The following is a 21,552-nucleotide window of genomic DNA, read 5'->3' on the forward strand; positions in this document are numbered from 1 at the left end:
CCAGTGGGACTGAAAAGGAACTGCCTTGCACAGTCAATTTTAGGGCTCACTTACCTCCTGGAAACCCTGGAAATTTTAGAGCCAGCTTCCCAAACAGGTAATAACACCTAGTGCTTATAAAGTGCTTTTCTTCAGTAGATCTCAAAGTGCTTTACAAAGAAAGACAGCATCTTTAGCCCCACTGTATAGATAGGAAAACTGAGGCACAGAGGGGGGAAATGACTCACCCATGGTCACCCAGCAGCAGAACCAGGAACAGACCCTACAGCGTCTAAGTCCCAGGCTAGTGTGCTATCCACTAGGCAACACTGCCTCTCACTAGCTCAGAGCTACATGAGCAAAGACCACTATATCTGAGGGTGCTCTAGCTGGGAAAGGAACTTCACAGAGGGATTCATTTGTCATGGCTACCAGATTTCTAGTGGGATTAATCCCTGACTTGAGTCATAATCTATCTTCTTTGTTTTTCAGTTGTAATCAGTGTTTGCATGAAACAGCACCTTCAACTTTAGGGCAGGGTAATTCTAAATCAAATACTATATTCCTGCAGCGACTATGGAATGTGTTAAGAGATAGTGTCCTCTTACCTTTGGTTTTTACATTGACATGCAGCTGAAAAGATAGAAAATGTTAGTGAAATGGACTAAATGACTCACTACAACATTAGTAAAGAAAAAGGGGAATATAAAGCAAACTAAGTATGGGGTAAAGGGGCAGGGTCTAGAGTTCTGACCTCATCTAGATTTAATCTAGGACCGTGTGTGCAAGTTTCAGGCCATGCCAGATATTGATGTGAGTTTCACCAGCTGTTCTCATAAGAATTTGGTCCAAAATGTCATAAATTTCACTAGAACAATTGGGCTTGTGAAATTTCTGATCTCTCATGCCAAATCAGAGGCAGATCCCCCTTCTGGGTTAGGTTCTTTCCACAAATCAAAGCTGTAGAGACAGATTCCACACTGGCAATTTGTGATCAAGTTACTTCACCTCAAAGCTACAGTTTATGCTGATTGCAGTTGACCAGAATGCAACCCCTTCCTGGCATGCATCTTTATTCATAAATTATAAACAAAATCCAGCGCAAGCCTCCTCCCTGAGCCTTTTTTCTCCTAGGCCTCCTCCACAAGGACCACTCAGTTCACGCCCTTGGTCATCTCTTTGGCTAAAAAGTGGTAAAAAGCCCACTGCAACAGCGAATCAGAAAGATGCATTAATGTTTTCTAGCAGAATTTTCAACTGCTAACAGGTCGAATTTTCAGGCCAATGCTGCCAGAATGTTACAGGATTCAAATCCTAAACCCCTGAATTTGGGCTGTATTCACATTTGAAGTTCTGACGTTGGCCTGTCTCAAAAAGAAATGTATTGCAAACATCTAACAGTGGCTCACTGTTTGAGAACATTATGGAACCTGGGGATTTCTTCTGAAGTTTGTCTTATCTACCTTCTAACAGGTGTAGGTGTTTACATACCTTTCGTTATTACTAGATACAGAACCAAGCACAGACCCAGGGTGGTAGGAATTGCAATTCCAAGTATCATTTGCAGTCCTAGAAAACCAAAGCAACATGAATATTTACAGAAAACAATAACATTAGGTTAGAAATAAAGGGAAAGGGAAACTAGAATACGTTGAAGATGGCTGGCCCCTCAACAGCCAGACCAAAAATAAGTATCTAATATTATAAAGATGTCTGTCACAGGCCACTCACTGAATGATAGAATGAATTTTTAGAGTGGCTCAGACACCAGAATTAATGTTCTGTGGGAAATTCTAACATTTCAAAATTTGTTTTCATTCCAGATTGGAACAAAAAGCCCCAAATTTTAAATTTCCTGCAAAAAGAAAATTGCTAAAAAAATTGACCCTAAACTACAGAAATATTTAGTTTTGATAATGTTAAATCATTTTGTTTTTGTTAAGTTAAAGATTGGTTGAATCATTGTAATATATTCAATATAATATTAAATACAAATCATATAAATAAAATATGTTAAAATTAATATTTATTTATATTTATACTATAATGTTTATAACATTATTATAATGTGAAAGTCAAAATGATTCATCTGGACATTTTCCCTTCAAAATGTCATCAGAACTGATACTTTCCCATGAAACATTCTGATTTTGACAAATCAGAATTTTTCAGTGAAAAACTGTTCTGTATTTTTGTTTTGTTTTGTTTCAACCAGCTCTATTTATTTTCATGTTCCCATTTGCAAATATCCTGAAATATGGGACCCTCACTACGCGCTGCTGGGTACAGAAAACAAAAACAAAACCCAAATTAAACTCTGACCTTTCCATCAGTAGTACCAGGAGGCCAGTGATTTATTGTTGGTTTCAACCCACTCTGCAAAGAGCAAGGAGATAACCCGAGCTACAGCTGCTACTACATCTGTCCCTGGTTCTGACGGGCACTTAGTACAGGTGGACGTTTACATTGTAACCCGGCAAAGTCAGGTGGGAGGCCTAAGGAGAGTTCAGAAGCTGATGACTGTAGTGTGCGTGCCTTTCCTGACCCGTTGAGTGGACAGAACCAATCCAGCAAAAACAATGAGGAGTACTTCTGGCATCTTAGAGACTAACAAATTTATTTGGGCATAAGCTTTCATGGGCTAGAACCCACTTCATCAGATTCATGGAGTGGAAAATACAGTAGGAAAATACAGTAGGCTGTAACTCAGCGCTCCCCTTAGAGCTCCCACTGGCAGAGCTACCATGGAGCACCCTGGCCAAAGCTGGGGTTGGGGAAATACCATCTGCCCTCCCTTGAGGTGAATCTTGCTGGGAACAAACAGCCTCACTGTGGGAATGGCAGTGATGGTGATTTATACCCCATTGCACCAGGCTAACTGAATGCAGCCCATTCAATGGATGTCCTGTGTGTATACTCTTCAAGAAGAAGGGAGGCGAGTGAGAGGAAAAGATAACAGCTCCTACAGGAAGGAGCTCTGCTTTTCTGGAATTCACATACTAGGGGGCACTGGAGAAGTCTCCTAAATCATGAGTGAATGAGACGATTTACCATGGGGAGAGGTCGTCTCTGGATCACGGTTGCTGGAATTGGTGGTTTTGTCTGTGCAAAAATTACAAGAGCAGAAAGTGTTAAAGCAAAAGCAGGAAACCCTCTTAGATATGCTAACACTGAGGCAGTCGCTTGTTTCCCATGTTGGGGAAGAGGGTAACAAATCATTGTTTTGAAATGTAAAGCAACCCTCATAGCTAGGCTTGGCAGAATCTGATTTTTATTTTTTTTATAATTTCATCCGACAATATCAATATTTACTTTGAAGCATTTTTTATACTTATCAATTTACATTTTCACAGTTGCACCAAATTATGGGTGTTAAGCATTTGTTTCTATTTTTACCAATTTAAATTTTCACTGTTAGAAGGAATTATGGGGGAGGGTCAAACAATTATTTAATGACATAAATCCTGATATTCAAAAAGTTAAAGCTTGAGACCATTAAAACACAAATTGTCAACATCACACGTCAAAATGTAAACAGTAAATATCCTTACATCAAACTCTAAGATGTTCTGAAGGAGCATTTTTCTTACTTTATCTATCTGTAAATTTTGATATTATCAGTGAAAATATTTATTTCATCAATTTGTGTGTGTGTGTGGTGAAATCAACATTTACTGACATTTACTGATAAAAATCTAATCCTTCCATCCTAATCTAATACTACTCATTCAGCGCATTGAAACTCCGAATTACCTCCTCGTGGGATTTGACATTTTGAAATTTCTTTTTTGTTCCTATGTGGAATTTTTTTTAAAAAAAAATTCCCATAAACTGGAAATTCTGAAAATTTTGGATCTGAGAAAGGCTTGTGTTGGAATTTTGAAAATTTGTTTCAGATTTTTGAAATTTTGAAATTTCATTTTGGAGTATCACAACTGTGTTTTGGAATTTATTTTATTTTGTTTCATTTTTATATTATTTTTACATAATTTCATGACATTTTGCACTACTCCTACTACTACTGACAAGACAATAGTTGAAAAATTCTATTATTTTTATTTTACTTTAAAATCATTAAGGGCAGCTACTACTTAGTACTGACTGGAACAGCTTATCTTATTTTCTAAATGAAGTGTCTCCTGTCTGTGTCGCAATGAAAGAGTTTAAATGAAATTCCAAAAATCTGAAATGAAATTATGATTTTTTTTGTTTTGATTCAAATGGGTAAGAAAAAGACATTTCAGAATGTTGAAATCCCATGAACTGGTAATTCTGAGTTTCAATCAGCTCCACAGGGGACTCTTTACATTTCAAAACAAACAAAACTCATTTAAATTTTTTTCTACAGGAATTTTCATCAAATTTGACACATTTTAAATGTTTCAATTTAGAAGGAAATGTAATTTTCTGTCAAAAAAATTTCAATGAAAAATCTTTGACCAGCTCAGTTGCCTCAGCACTAGAATTCATAGGGGCACGTATGGTGTAAATCTGGCCCTGCTCAGCACTAGATGTCATAGCCACTCAAGAGCCTCCCACACAGAAGTGGTGTGTTCCAGGGATTAGCAGACCTGGATTCCAACCTTAGCTTTGCCACTGATCTGATTTATGATCTTGAGCAACTCCCTTCCCCTCTCTATGCCTCAGTTTCCCACTAACACTCACTGTCCTGTTTGAAGTGCGACAAGATCTACAGATGGGAAGTGCTGTACTACAGCTGAGTGTGATTAAAAATATATCCAAATTCAGCACACGACTCTGCGGTCCTAATTCTGCCACCAGTGATGGCCTTTGAAATAATGCACAAAGGTGGGCAAACAAGAAGACTTGTTATTCATTGAATATTTCATAGAAAATAGTTCACAAAAATTGTTAATTAAATAATTGGATGATTATATCTGACCTGCCCTATCCACAGCGGGAACATCTTCCATCATTGGAGTATCTAAGTAATTTTAAATTTAGCCTGATGACACATCTCTGGCAGAGCAAAGGGAAATATTATTTCTCCCTTTTACGGATTGAGACATTGTGACAGATTTCTGTTACCAATCTGCCTAAGATCTCAGGTGATCAGTCTGAGACCGCAGGACTGTTCTGGGGGGAGATACAGGAACACACCATGTGACTAAACTTTAAAGCTTTATTGGTAAAATAATAAAAGAACAGCAGTGAGTGCTGGAATCGCAGCCACATCACTCGGGGGAAGGAAAAAGTGTTAGTGCCCAAGCTCTAACCCACTTCCATACTCACATTCAAGCTACCCCAGGCTGGCCAGGCCTGAGGTGTACCGTCAGAACAGAGCGGGGTGCGGGGAGGGATGGACGGGAGTCTGTCCTGTGCACAGGTCATCCGGGGTTCCGCTGAAAAGTCTCCAACTTGCTTCCACTCTTGGGAGGGTTTTTAAGCCCTGGGATCTCTTGGGGGCGTCCCCTTCAGAGACCTTTGTTCCCCATGCTCGGTGTACCACTCCAGACTGGCCTTCTGTGGCTTCTTCAGCTTCCCCCAAAACACACCGGCTCCAGGGTCACAAAGGCAGACTGTTGAGTCTCACTGGGCGGCCAACCTTCGCGAATGTGTAATCTCAGTCCTGCAACTTACTTTGCTTTTGTTTTGCTTCTGTCTTTATTTCTCACAGCCAGCTGCGTTTTTTGGTGCTTGGCATGCAGAGCAAGGCAGACTGTTGATTCTCCACCGTGAACACAGAGCAGCTTTCTCTTTATCTCTAGGCCAAGCTGAATTGTCAAATTAACCCGTTCCTTTCCCCCCTCAGCCGCCTGAGACCCACAAAGGAACCTTGCATTCCACTCTCATACCTTTAACCCTTCCCAGAACACTTTGCAATGCCTGCAACAGCGTTAGCAACATACAATGCTGATCTGCTTCCCCAGGGAACTTGAGGGAGGGGGCCATTGGGTTGTGACAACATCAGATGGATTAAAAAATTTCCATTGTGGGATTTGAACCCACCTGGCTTGAAGCTATAGCCACGGCTTTAAGCACAGAGCCATCCTTCACCCAGCAAAAATCCTAGTGAATATTTTTCAAATAATAGATTGGCAAAATATCACAAAAGTAATTGGAAACATCATTCAACAAATATTATTCAATCAGCTCTGTAATTTTCAGCCCTCCCAGCACCCAGCATTGGCCATTGTTGAAGAGGAGATCCCAGAGTACATGGACATTTCAGACCCAGTCCTGCAAAGCAGCTGAGTGCTGGGTGAGAAATATTCTTCGTCTGAAACTCCCATCCACTGTCATGGCAATTAAGGTTCTCTGCACTGCACCAGCCACACTGAGCTCCTCTGAGGAACAGATACTCACTGTGGTCCAGTTCTGAAACTCTCGTGAACCAACAATGCAATGCTCAGTGTCCCCACTGAAAGAGTTGCTTGCTGGAGCAAGGGGTGCAGGAATTGGCCCTGTGTTACCACAATATGCTACTAAACAAAATACTAAACAATGGGAGCATTTTTATCCTCCGCACAATGGACGCCTTCTCACCTGTGACACTCAGGTAGCGGACGATGCTGAGGTGAGAACTCTGCACTTGGTTATGGAGGCCCTTGTGCTGGTACCCACAGGAATAGTTGCCCGAACTCTGCCCAGACACATGATGGGGAAAGTCAAAGGACAATTTCCCTGGCACAGCTGGTTTCCTGGTCATTTCCTTGCCATCCTTGCAAAGGAAAGCGAAGCTCACGGGGCCATCCGAGGGGGTGAGACACCGATAAAGAACAGTGTCGCCCACATAAGCCGATGACTTGTCCAGGAATAGTTCAGGAGCAGGGAGATCCCCTGGAAAAACAGAGACCATAAAAAATCCAACATGAGCGATTTCCCTTTCCGATGATTAGGGCCTAATCCAGTTCATGTGGAAGAGAAAGGGCCCAACCCTATTTGGAGCCTGGATTGGGTCTGTAGAGTCCTGATTTTCAAAAATTCTGAGCCCTCAGGGCTTGAAATGAAATCCTTGGGATCTGCAGGGGCTCAGTGCTAGACCTGAGTGAATAATTGATTTTTGGTTTTGAGGGGAAAACTGAAAAATCTGGGGGGGAAATTGTTCAATTTAAACCGAAGCTGAATTTTCTTTTTGCTTTTTTCGCTCTTAAACAAACAAACAAACAAATAAATTTCTTTTTGGTCAAAGCAAGCATTTTTTTTTCATTTTGGGTTATTTTTTGGTATTTTTCAACTCCTTTTTTTTTCTTAAACTAGCTAACTTTTTAAACAAAATACCATTTCAAAATAAAAAGATGACATGAACCATTTCAACTTTTTATTTTTATTTTTCAATTTTTGGGGGCTAAAACTATTCACTGAGTTCAACCCAAATTTGCAGACAGATTCCGTGTCCCAGTGAATTTGCTGTTCACTGAAGAAAATTCACTGAATTCTATTCAGCACCTTGGACAATGAGCCTCTGCAGATCCCAGGGACTTCATTTAGAGTTGTGGATATTCAACACTTTTGAAAAACAATTTCATTAGTGTGATGATCAAAAAAGGGGCTTACACACTGTGGTGATGAGAATGGTATAATAACCTATAAAGCCTAGACTAGACTAGAATAGCTGGTCAAGATTGCACAATTATTGTGGTGAAATTTACAAAATCTGAGATTCTTTTTTGTGATTTTCAGGGATATCCCAGTTACATTGTTTAAATCTGCCGTAGCTTAGCTGAAGTAAGTTCTCCATTTCCAGGTATCTTATATAGCTATTCACACAAGTACAATGCAGGTATGAAGCTCTATCAGATCAGAAAGGCAGCATTTTACAATCACTTTTCTCAGGGTTAAACTATGACACAAGATGCCAGGTAGTGGAGAAGCAGGGCCAGTGGGTATCATTGGGCCACTTTACAATTTCACAGAGGTAGCTGTGGTCAGAAAAGGATGACATGAAAACAAGAGGCAGCCCTGTTTTCATAGTCAACTCAAGTCAGTGCTCACCTGATGAGGAAATGCAGTTGGAGGCTGGCTGCTGCTGGAATGTAAAACTCAAAGCTTTGGGAGAAAAAATAAAGTTACTTTAGGGAAAAACATCATCATTTTTCCTTTCATCTGAAAATGATTCATAGCTGCAGAATTTCCATAAGGTGCCAATTCAGTTAGGGTTGTGGATGAGGCTGGAGAATCCTTTGCTGGGGCATTCTAGGAACTGTCTCCCTGGGGACAACACTTAGATGCGATGGGAAAGCTTGTGTGTCCTGTTTCATGGCACACAAACAGAGAAATTAGATAAAGGCATAATACTCTTGTTGGAAGGTTGCAACATTATACCATTTATTTATTAGAATCCAGAACCTTAATACACAAGAACCAAAAACAGAGAGAGAAAAAGCAGGCTGCTCCCTGAGACAGAAAGGCGTAACTCACCCCACCTTGGTCTAGGCTGCCTCTTTGCAGACTGATTGCTGCTGGACCCAGATTGCACACTTCCCTACAGATCCCCCTGCCTGCAATCAGGACCAGGAAACCCCCCTGACATTTTAAATGACAGTCACAATTTTAGCAAAATTTTCAATTTGTCACACTAGGGAGCAGTAGCGCACTGGTCCTCCATCTTGGTGGTTGAGCAAGAAGCCAAACTATCTTCATAAAAGAGTTAAGCTATAGAAACACAAGGGAGACATTCCAGCACACAGAACAACAGATAAGGAGAGCAGGGCCTTGCTCTTGCCTTAACAGCCCAGAACAGTTTCTGAGGCAAGCTCTCAGCTCTGCAGCAGCATATAACAGCTCTGTCTATGACAGGACAATTTTACTCATACTTTTCTTAAGGGGGAAACAAAGCCCAGTACTCACAAACAATCCACAGACACAGCGCGAGAATCATTGGTGGAATCAGCATTCATTCAACTGCCTTCAAATTCTGCAGTGGCTTCTGCTCCCCAAGCACAAAGGGATCTGCTCTGAATCTCCTCCAAGTCCTTGGGTCTCAGACAAAGGACTAGCTCTGTTCTCCAGTCTCCACTCTGTCTGATGTTCCTCACAGCCTAGGAGCTGCAGTGACTCAGTGCTGTGGGTCACCTTCTTCTCTGCAGGTTTCAGGCCAATGGGAAGCCACAGCTGGTCGCTGCTGCATTCTGCTTTGCTCCTTGAGGTTTAGATGCTCTCTCCAGTGACCTTTCTCTTCTGCTTCTCGGGTTTAGATAGGGGACGAGCTGCAGTGGCTCTCCGGGTCTGAATCATTGATGCCCTGCACCTGGCGCTGTGTTTGCATCAGGGCAAAGAGCTACAAAAAGAGGATGGAAATGTTTCACATTCACTTTGTACTGGTGCAAATGACGGCACAAGTATCAGGATATCAGAAAATCAGGCTCCCTGTTCCCAGCCCATCTCTGCTCATTCTGGTCTAGGTAAAGGGGAAGCTGCAGTCCCCAACTGCTCTCCCTGTTCTCTTGCTATGGTCAAGCCAGCAAATAAGTGGCGGCTGCTCTCAGCTGAGTGGTTGTTTCTGTTTCTTTGCGCTAAAATAGGCAGAAAGCCACAGCCGCTCTGTGCTCTAGTGTCTCCGCTTCCCTGCTCTCTGTGTGAGCCAGAAAGGGACGCCGCTGTCTCGGGATGAGAATAGAAACAGCTTTTCACCATTGAGACTGAGACAGGGGCTCCATTTGTTAGGGGTCAAATTCCCCCAACCTCAGGCCCAGGCACCACTTAGATGCCGTGCCCATGACCTGCCAGCCTGGGCACATCTGTCCAGGTGGGAGCATCTCATTGGTTCATAGAGTGACACTCTAATATTCTCACCATTCTCTTCTAGCGACTTATTTACACAGAGTAACATTTGCTTCTATTTTGTGAGCGCAAGTTGAACAGGGGCTTCATTGAGCTGTGCCCAGTGACGCCCAAGGCTCTGGTTACAGCTAATTTAGCTCCCTGCAAGGGTATAAGTGGGTCCAGCTATTCCCTCCAATGTGCACTGCCTTGTTTCCCCTCAAGCATTGCCAGGCATGACCTCAACATGGAATTTATTTCCCATTGAGCCGCCCATTCCCTCAGCTCTGACAGGCCCTTCCGAAGTTCCACACAATCTTCTCTGGGCTTGGCTATTCTGAGAAGAGTCACAGAGGTTCAGGCCAAAAGGAGACACCAGATTATCCAGTTTGACCTTCTGTATATCACAGGCCACCAGCACCACCCAGCACCAGCACACTAAACCCAACAAACAAAATCAGATGAAAGTATTACAGTCTGCAAGAGACTTAGAAAATTGTGTGCCACAGGCAGAGAATAGGAAGGATAGCGGTGCATCAGTGCCCAAGGCTGCTGCAATGGCTGGGAACTGATTAGGTGAGAAATACCCAGATAATCCCAGCAAGTAACCCTCACCCCACACTGCAGAAGAATGCAAAAACCAACCCCCCCACCCCCTCCCGGAAATCCCTGGCAATCTGACCCAGGGAAAATTCCTTCCTGACCCATACATGGCAACCTGCTAGATCCTGAGCATATTGTGCCATCTGCAGATTTTGCTACTTCACTGTTCGCTCCCCTTTCCAGGTAATTAATAAACATATTAAACAACAGAGGGACTAGTACAGACCCTTTAGGCACCCTCTGTTCTCCTTAGTTGATCATTTATTCCTAGTCTTTGAGCCAGTTTCTGCGCCATGACAGAACTTTGCCTCTCACCCAATAATTACTTAGTTTTAAGGCTGTCAAGCGATTAAAAAGAATAATCAAGATTAATCGTAGGATTAAAAAAAAATTAATCGCGATTAAGTGTGCGATTAATTGCTTCTGCAATGGAAAAGCATGTCTTTCTAATTCACTAGATAGTGGATAAAGGAGAACCAATTAATATAATTTATTTGGCCTTTCAATAGCCTTTGACAAAGTCCCTTTTAGGTGGTTAGTAAAGAAACTAAGTAGGGCTAAGTAAGGCCATTGGCATTTTGGGATGTATAAGTAGGGGCATTGCCAGCAGATCGAGGGATGTGATTGCTCCCTTCTATTCGACATTGGTGAGACCTCATCTGGAGTACTGTGTCCAGTTTTGGGCCCCACACTACAAGAAGGATGTGGAAAAATTGGAAAGAGTCCAGCGGACGGCAACAAAAATGATTAGGTGACTGGAACACAGGACTTATGAGGAGAGGCTGAGGGAACTGGGATTGTTTAGTCTACGGAAGAGAAGAATGAGGGGGGATTTGATAGCTGCTTTCAACTACCTGAAACGGGGTTCCAAGGAGGATGGACCTAGACTGTTCTCAGTGGTAGTTGATGACAGAACAAGGAGCAATGCTCTCAAGTTGCAGTGGGGGAGGTTTAGGTTGGATATTAGGAAAAACTTTTTCACTAGGAGGGAGGTGAAACACTGGAATGCATTGCCTAGGGAGGTGGTGGAATCTCCTTCCTTAGAAGTTTTTAAGGTCAGGCTTGACAAAGCCCTGGCTGGGATGATTTAGTTGGGGATTGGTCCTGCTTTGAGCAGGGGGTTGGACTAGATGACCTCCTGAGGTCCCTTCCAACCCTGAGATTCTATGATTCTATGAAACAAACCCAACAACAACTTTTTTTTTTTTGCTTTGGTGAAAAAAACAAAACAAAATCAGCTCTGGTTCAAAATAACGACATTTTTAGTTTGGTTCCTGAGACAAAAAAAATCAAATATTTGCTCAGTTCTGTACACATTACTGCACAATACTTGTTTTTCTTTTTTAAATTTTATTTTATTTTGCATATATTGAAAGAAAGGAAATTGAAATTAATAGTTGTATAGAGACAAAGATAACAAAAAGAAAATTCTGACTCATATGATCCAATAATAAAGCGAGCCCTCTCATACATTACAGTCCAGCATACATGTAAGAGAAATAAAATTATGATTTATAACACAGCATCATCTATTTACATCAAACTCACATTCTCCCTTTGCACAGGAGGAACTAGTCTGAAATTGACACACATCCTCATGCCCATTTAAGAAATCAGGTAGGTAAAACTCATGTTGCTCTTTATTTCTCTCTTCAAAAACCAAAAATTCTGCATATTTCCAAATTTCTGAAACGTTCCTTCACTGCCTGAGTGTCCTCTTCTTTCCTCTTCTGCTGGCTCTGACAAATTGAAATCAATCTTTGAAAAAACTAAACTGAGACGCTTATCTTCCAACATCCTGCACCTCACATGGCCTGTACAAGTCTACAGGAAAATGAGAAGGAAACATGGAAAACATATTAGCCACCTGCAGATCTCACACCATTGATCCCCAGGGAATTTCACCCTATCCCAAACAAAACACACCATTGATTTAAGTGAAGGTTGCTGAGAGAGATCTGATTTGTACAGCCTGTATTCCAGAGACAGAATGTAAATGTTACAGGCTAAATTGTGACTTGGACCGGACACTGGAATAGGGGACGAGATGGACTCTCAGACCCCTGCAATGGCTGTCTGGACACTGGTTCCAGGCATGCAAAAATGAGAGAGAGATGGTGCCACCCACCTGCCTCAATGGGTGGAAAACTTGATGGGGCCAGGGGTGATTGGGACAGCCCCAGTAGAAAGGCGGAGGAGAGCACTCGCTTCAGAGGTTCTATCCACCTCTTGGCCAGCCGGGGACAGAGGGAAGTTGATTGGTCCCTTGCTGTCGCCTTTGGTTAATTTAAGCCCTAGCCTGGGTCATGTGGAGCCTCTTTTTACTCCATTTCAACAGCCCCAGCCCCACCCCTGTAATAGTAGTTTAGAGTTGTGTCGTGCCAATGCTGTGGGTCTGACCGATGGCCTGTTTGGGGATCAGGAAGGAATTTTTCTTCCCATCAGGCCAAATTAGCAGAGGCGTGGTGGGATTGTTGCCTTCCTCTCAGGAGCCTGTAACCGTTGCACTGTAACCACTTAAAATGCCTGGTGGGTGAGAGTATGGATGACACGGCAGATAGTGCCTCTCCCCTGTGTTAAGTTTAATAAAGTTGCAGCCTGCCATGCAAAATCCATCCCCGTGTCTGTCCTTATTTACCCCATGTGCATATCAAATCAGCCACCTCTGCAATAAATTCTGGTCTAGGACCAAACCCCAGTTTTTGCAATTATTAGTGTGGCAATCGGTTTATAATTATTTGGAGGTAAATGTAAAATTGGTGCATGGTGCAGTCCCTCAAGAATGAAATCCTCTCTCTGCATAAGAAACACAGAAGCAATGCAATTTCCTGTACAAACCCACTATCTATCAATCTGTCCATCTATCTTCAACCTTCCCCCAGAGAGGCCACCAGATGGAATGTTACAGCATAGAAAATAGAGATTAAATCTCAGGAACAACTTCCTAACGGTAAGAACAGTAGGACAATGGAACAGACTGCCTAGGGAAGTTGTGGAATCTCCTTCACTGGAGGTTTTCAAAAAGAGGCTGGATAGCCATAACTATCTTGGATGGTTTGGACACAATAAATCCTGCATGTTGGCAGGGGTTAGATTAGGTGACCCTTGCAGTCCCAGTCTATGATTCTCTGAGATTTCAGGCCTGATTCTGCCCCTCTTAGTCACTTTGAAAAGTACCTTGCTCTCCTAGTCAGTTATGCGCATAGCACATGAGTGTTCCCTATAAGTAAAAGGGCAGAATCTAGCCCTGTTTCAGTGCATTTGCCCGTTCTAAGTGTGAACTCTCTGTTGAGACTACAAACGATCATGCCGAATGTGGAGGTGGGACTCCTGATTTATGGCTAAATCTGGGGCAGATATTTATAGAATTTTGGGCCTAAATCTTCAAAAGTGACTAGCGATTTTAGGAGAACCTATGAAGACACCTTAACAGGACCTCATTTTGTGAAAATTGGGTTTCTCTAAGATGCATCAGTCTAGGTGCCCAAAATCTTGATCCACTTTTAAAAAATTAGTTTTAACTTGTTAGACAATTTTTTTCTCTTTACAAATTGGCTGAACAGATTGTTATTATCTCAAATTTATTAATAATGTGAATTTATTAATTAAACAATTTCAACAAAATATTCTTGGTTGCGTAGCCCATCTACTTTAAGTTCATTGCATTTGATAACATAAATCTAACAGTTCAGTTTAATCTCTTCAGTGGTTGGCTGAGGGTAACACAGTCAGGTTTGCAGTGTGAACACTCATGGCTGAATTAGAAATTCTCTCTCTCTGACTCTTGATCTAACATTTACTTCTGATTTTCTGACTCCATGACCGTACTGAAGAAAACTCATCAATGGAGTGGTGCAGGAAGCAAACGTATGAAGGATGAGAACGCCATCAAGGAAAATCCAGAGTTTCTTTCTGAGCAAATATTTGGAAAAAACAAACAAACCAAACACCACCATTTTCAGATATTTGCTCAGGTCTTATTTTGCCACTTACCTGCCCCTAAAAAAGACACGGGAATCCCAGCCAGTTTCACAAAGGCAATAGAACAAACTTTATAATATTATAGTAATTGCAGATTACTGTGATTTGGAGGCTGGTTTTTGTATTATGAAATTCCAGGGTATCCATAATTCAGCTTAATATGAAATTGCAACACTTCCAGTGGCAACAGGCCTGACCCAGGACTCATTCAAATTATTGCTAGGCTTTCCATTGATCAGGACCAAAAGACTCCAAATGCCAGGAAGCAAAACCCATTCAGTCTGATATTTATACTCTATCTTCTCTTTCTTGGGTCAAAGTTTCCTTGATTCATAGAGTTTAAGGCCAGAAGGGACCATTCGATCATCTAATCTGACCTCCTGTATAGCAAAGACCCGTGAATTTCACCCAGTTACCTCTCAGTTGAGCCCAATAATTTTTGTTTGGCTAAAGCATCTTCCACAGAGGTGTCCAGTCTTGACATGAATATATCAAGTGATGGAGAATCCACCACTTCCCTTGTTCTAAGGGTGAATCACCCTCAACGTCAAAATGAGAACCTTATTTCCAGTTTGCATTTAATCAGAGATTTCAAAATCTCTCACTGGTGGGAGTCAGCCTACAGGAAACATTTTCCCCACTAGTTTACCCTTCTGAATGTTAGAATGCAATGAATTCAGGCTGCTCCTCCATGGATCAGGGAGAAAGACCTGGATCTGCCTCTGATTGTTCTCATTCTATTTCCGGACCCACTTCTATGGAAAATCAGATTCCTCAAGCTTAGGGCAGAAGGGGTCAATTTCACCCTAGTTCTCCTGGTGGAGAAAGCTCTACATAAGTATGAATAAGTGACAAGGATCCAGGCCCTATTAAAATAAGCACATGCATAATTTGAAGCTCATGGACAATCCCACTAATTACATACCTGGTGAAATGTATACAAGTGTTTAAGACCCTTGCTGAGTCCGGGCTGAGGCCGTGAGTGGAGTGGATCACTTACCTTTCACATATAGCGGAAAGGCAGATTCATACTTCTGTTTGGAGTGACGTATAGAATGAGGCACATCCTCTAGATCAATATTTTGATAGATTGGCTCCGGGGCTTCTTTGCCCTTTAAATCAATGGGAGCATGTTAAACCGGGTGCAAAGGTGCTATTTTCTGACTGAAATGCTGTCAGAAAGCTGAGATTTAAAGGCACAGCCAAAGTAGCTTCTCGGAGAGTGATCAAACATACCCATTATTAAATGGGAAGGGGGAATTTGTTAATTGATCATAACTAAATAATGAACATACTGGGTGAAATACTGGTTCCACTGAAGTCAATGGCAAAACTGCATTGTGACTTTCACTTGAGGATCTCAGATTACTGTACAAACTATAGATAATCAGCCCCAACAACTCCATGTGTACTTTATAAAAAGTCAAATCTGACGCTGGCAGCAGATGCTTCAGGGGGAAATGGATATTACACAGACCAACAGTCCTCAAAAATGAATGTATTGTTTTACTTTACACATTGCAAGCATCTCCATTGACTTCAATAGGACTGCACACACAGCATCAAGTTAAGCATGTGCATAAGAATTTGCAGGATGGAGGCCTTAGATTGTAAGCTACTCAACTCAGTGGCCATCTGTTTGTTATGTGTGTGTGTACAGAGCGTAGTGCAATAGGATGCTGATCAATGCCCGGAGCTTCAAGGCATGACTGCATCATTGAACTGTCCAGAAAACTGAATTTCTGGTCCTTGGGAAATTGAGACATTTTGAAATTTCTTTTTGTTCAAAACTGGAATGAAAAGTCAAAATGGGAAAATTGACCAAGACACTAAATATCTGAAATTTTTCATTCCAGAAATATTGAAATGACCTTATCAAAATGTTTCATTTCTGAAAGGCTGGAATGATTCATTGTGACTTTATCATTTTGACTCTATAATATAATATAATATAATATAATATAATATAATATAATATAATATAATATAATATAATATAATATAATATAATAATTATGTCTAAATGCCTAGACTATTATTCTATTATATTCTATTCTAACATAAAAGTTGAAACCCTAAAGTTGAAACACATTTTTGACTATATTGAAATGAAATGTTTTGATAACATTCTCTCAAAAATTTCAACAAAATTTCCATGAAATATTTTGATTTTGTTGAATCAGCATTTTTTGATGGAAAACTGTCCTGTCACAAAATTTTCAACCAGCTATAATAATAATAATAAAAATGAAATCCTGCAAGAGGCAGCTAGGAAATAATCTGCCCATAGGGAAAGTCTCTTCTAACCCCAATTGTTCCAGGATGGTTGATGCTCTGAAGCAGGCATCTATATTTCTTCCAAAAGCCTTGGTGATTTGTAAACCCTGAGTACTGTAATTCTAGGTGTCCTCGTTAACCAGATAAATAGCCAATCCTTTGGTGAATCCAGCTGAATTCAGCACAGAAGGAGATGCTTCTCTACACAGATTGTATCTTTCTGTCTTGAAAAATGAAATAAGACTATATAGTCCTGCCGTGGAGTGTAAGTGAAAAAATCTCTGCGGATAAGTACTAGTTATTGGAGAGGAGGGAATTCAATCTCACCTAACCTGTTGTCTTCATACATGTTTGAAAATGCCATAACTAAGATCACCCTAGATCACCCTGTAGATGTATTCATTAGTAAATTAACATTTCCATCTATGAAGCATTGGCCACAAAATCGATATCAATGTTAATAATTTTTGTATTAGTCACGGAAACCCTGGTAATATGCTAATACGTTTATTGGTAGCTTGAGGAATTATAGCAGGGTGTTATTTTCTTGTTATTACAGTAGGATCATTTTTACATTTCTAAATAGCAAGAGATATGACTCTCAACAGCTTAATTCCCCTGTGAAAGTAGAATGAATTATATTGAAATTATAATTCATTAAAGAAATGCTGCTTGAAGGGTTTGTTGAAATATAGTTGTCAGGAAGAGAAACATTAAGGGGTGTGAGACAATGGGTCCTCAAACTAATTAACTTAGAACTCCTACTGAGCTAGGAGATTGGTAAATGTTAGTATGCAAATAAGATATGTATGTATATTTGTCAGTTTCTGCTTCCTTTTGTCTCTTCTGTTAAATTGGCTTTGGCTTATCTGTTTAAATAAGTTAGCTTGAGCTTTTGCAAGAGGCTCACATATCTGGGTGCATTGGCAAAGCGCTTTGCTAATAAACAGAGTGGTCTGACAAATTTTGTGAGTCTTGAATCTGACTTTGACACCCCTGAACACATGATATCCCGATGGAAAACAGGTTTTCTGTCCTATGGAAAATTTTGAGACTTAAATTTTTTTTGCATCCAGAATCAAGGTGAAAAACAAAAATTTTGCAGATTTTTTGTGACACACAATTCTGGGGGAACATTGTTTTGGGGCAAACAAAATGTTCTCTTTCAATAAATCTGAAACATTTTGTTTCAATTTTGACCATTCTTTATATTTTTAATTTTGTGTATAATTTCTCAAACAAAAAAGCAGTTTCACAAACTTACTGTCTCTAATTATGTATCTGTACAGTGCCTAATAGCTCTGATCACAGCTGGGACCTTGAAGCACTATCAAAATAGAAATTATAATTCATTAGAAATTTTTTAAGGAAAATACATCTAAACAGGAAATCATTGCTGTGTAATATGTCAGACTTTCAGTGTATCGTTATGGCTTAACAGCACAGCATAATCACTTACCATGCCATGGGAATATGCAGCCCCATTGTTATCTGTAAAAAAAGGTCACATCTATAACAATTTTTGTTATAACACGGTTTCTGGTAAGGTTTTGCTGTAAGGAGCTTTAAAAAGTGAATTTGTCCCCTTACAATACGTTTAACTGGTGTCTCAGCAAATGTAATAGGCACAACATAGTTCCCAAAAATATTTTTTTAAAAATTTAAACTCAGAGATGATTATTGAAATCAACCTGTTGAGCTATACATCCGGAAGAGGTAATTTGGGATGGATTTGTACTCCAGACCTGATTTGTGCCAGATGCACATTCATAGAGAGCTGCTTCTGAAATCAGTTATAATCAACATAGCTTTAAAATGGCAATGTGACCCAGAGAACTGGTCGCTACAGTTAAAATCAAGAGACCTGGGACTATTCCTAGTTCCTCCACTCAGCTGCTAATAGAGAGCAAAATAGGATGTTATGTTTTCTAATCAGTGAGGAAAGCATTAGGTACCATGCTGATAAATTAAGTACCGAGGTAGACAGAACCATTGGTAGTTAAAAATTGCTGCTGGTGGAAATAATTTCTGTACTTATTCCAATATGTGCTCTTAACTGACTTGTCAGAGATCCTGGCCCCTGAAGTACTACATAAACTTCGCCAAACTCCCCATTCCTTAAAAAACCAAACAGCAAATGCGTCTGTAGCTCAGAGCAATATGTGATTAATGTGTCTGATTTTCATACCCACGTACTGATCTTCAATGGGATTATCGCTCTCTCACGGAGGCTTTGCAACCTAATAAAAACAAGAGAAAAGTTGCACAAGTGAACAGGAGACATGAGTCATATTTATAGTCTAAAATAAGAGATAGATCTGGCTCAAAAATCCTGAAATTCATGCAGACTGAACACAGAGGCTGTGGAGAGTTAGAATCCAAATCTGCATCCACATCTGAACGGCATAAGTAGTCCCTGTCTCATCAGGATGCTGAATGAAACCCTGCATCCAAACAGTCCAAGCACCACAGTCCCAAACTATGGAGTGAATTTTGAAATTAAGAGCCATCTCTCTTTAAGAAGTATATGCAAGAAAAGTGACACAGAGGCTGCTATGGAGCCACACAGTCTTAGCAATTAGTTAGTTGGAAAATTCAGTTTTGTTGAACTAGAAAGGGTTTCATGGGAACGTGTGGATTTGACAAAATTTTTGACTGGAGGAAGTCAAAATGAATTACTCCAACTTTCTCATTTTATTTCAATACTGTTAAAACTTTTTGTTTCAAAAACTTCAAAAGTTTCACTTCAATAAGGCGAACATGTTTCATTTCAACTTTCAATTAATTTCATTGTGACTTTTATATTGTTAAAATATTAATTTTAATTATTTATAATATATACTATAGTTACAAATCATACAGCTAATAGAAAAGAAGTACTTGTGGCACCTTAGAGACTAACCAATTTATTTGAGCATAAGCTTTTGTGAATACATCCGATGAAGTGAGCTGTAGCTCACGAAAGCTTATGCTCAAATAAATTGGTTAGTCTCTAAGGTGCCACAAGTACTTCTTTTCTTTTTGCGAATACAGACTAACACGGCTGTTACTCTGAAACCATACAGCTAATATGTCATAGTATAGTCATGTTTCAATGTTATGAAAACAAAACCTTCTGATGTTTCCAAAACAATTTTGTGGGAATTTTAGTTTTGCAGAAAATGTCAACATTTTGATTTTTCATTCCTATTCGGCATGAAAACAAATGTTGAAATATTGGAATGTCCTGTGCAATGGGAATTTTGTTTTCTGGATGAGTGGTTTGCAACCCAGTATTGCTGGATTAGGAGAAAGCATCTTATCTTGTTCCCTCTGACCAGAAGCAGGGTTGGAGTGGGAGGCAGCTCATAGCCACATCATCCTGGGGACATGCCTCTGCTGGAAATTGTGATATTTTAACTCTGCCCTGACAAGCTGCATGGAACAACTAGGGCAGAACTGCATGGGCTAAGCTTACGACTTGTTAGTGGATTAGTGGATTTTGCCCCAGGTTAGCTGGAGTTTTCTTGGTGAGGAAGGACTCTCACAGATGGACACAGCCACCAGATCACTAATGGGGCTAATCTCTGTCTTTGTTCACACCCCTTTATACTGCGACTCTTAGGGTATGTCTACACTACGAAGTTAGGTCAAATTTATAGAAGTTGAATTTTTTAGAAAGCGATTTTATACAGTCGATTGTGTGTGTCCCCACTTAAAACCATTAAGACCATTAAGTCGGTGGACACAGTACCACAGTACCAAGGCTAGCATCAACTTCCGGAGCACTGCACTGTGGGTAGCTATCCCACAGTTCCCGCAGTCTCCGCCGCCCATTGGAATTCTGGGTTGAGATCCCAATGCCTGATGGGGCAAAAAACATTGTTGTGGGTGGTTCTGGGTACATGTTGTCAGGCCCCCATTCCCTCCCTCCCTCTGTGAAAGCAACGGCAGACAATCGTTTTGCGCCTTTTTTCATGGGTTACCCGTGTAGACGCCATACCATGGCAAGCATGGAGCCCGCTCAGCTCACCGTCACAGTACATCTCCTGGGTGCTAGCAGACGTTGGACTGCATTGCCACACAGCAGCAGCTCATTGCCTTGTGGCAGCAGATAGTGAAGTACGACTAGTAGCCATCCTCGTCGTCTCCTGGGTGCTCTGGCCGGCCTTGGTCATGTCGGTCGGGGTGCCTGGGCAGACATGGGTGCTCCTGGCAGATCTCAGTGAGGTCTGTCGGGGGCGCCTGGGCGGACATGGGTGCTCCTGGCAGACCTCGGTAAAGTCTGTCAGGGGCACCTGCACAGAAATGGGAGTGACTCAGGTTATTCTCTTCTTTAAGTTTTGTCTAATGAAGATTCAGTCCTGCCTGGAATATTGGCAGAGGGATAGCTCTCCCAGCCAGCAGCACCATCTGCTGCCAGCCTACTCCTCCCTCCCTCCGTGAAAGCAACGGCCGACAATCGTTTCACGCCTTTTTCCGTGTGGGCGCCATATTGCTGTCAGCATCATCATCCACCCGCCGCTTCCGCTGTCACTCTGCTCTCCTGCTCACGTCTTACCACGGCAAGCATGCAGCCCGCTCAGATCACCGGGGCAGCTGTGACCGCTCTCAACACCACGCGCATTATCATGCAGTATATGCAGAACCAAAACCTGCAAAAGCAGGTGAGGAGGTGACGGCAGCACGGTGAGGAGAGTGATGAGGACATGGACACAGACTTCTCTCAAAGTATGGGCCCCGGCAATTTGGCCATCCTGGTGGCAATGCGGCAGGCTCATGCCGTGGAACGCCAATTCTGGGCCCAGGAAACAAGCACAGCCTGGTGGGACCACATAGTGTTGCAGGTCTGGAACTATTCCCAATAGCTGCAAAACTTTCGTATGCATAAGGGCACTTCCATGGAAATTTGTGACTTGCTTTCCCCTGCCCTGAAGCGCCAGAATACCAAGATGAGAGCAGCCCTCACAGTTCACAAGCGAGTGGCAATAGCCCTGTGGAAGCTTGCAA

General features: G+C 41.4%; 1 long non-coding RNA gene across 1 annotated transcript; it reads right to left on the reverse strand.

The window, feature by feature from the left end:
* Positions 1–586: 586 nt before the first annotated feature.
* On the reverse strand, positions 587–3,073 carry LOC141976669 (uncharacterized). The gene is made up of 3 exons (XR_012636148.1): positions 3,031–3,073; positions 1,471–1,548; positions 587–612 (listed from the first exon to the last, which is right to left on the reverse strand). It is a non-coding gene; the product is annotated as an uncharacterized LOC141976669 (long non-coding RNA).
* Between the last annotated feature and the right edge of the window lie 18,479 nt (positions 3,074–21,552).

Source organism: Natator depressus, chromosome 23 (assembly GCF_965152275.1).
Source record: "Natator depressus isolate rNatDep1 chromosome 23, rNatDep2.hap1, whole genome shotgun sequence".
Classification (NCBI taxonomy): Eukaryota; Metazoa; Chordata; order Testudines; family Cheloniidae; genus Natator; species Natator depressus.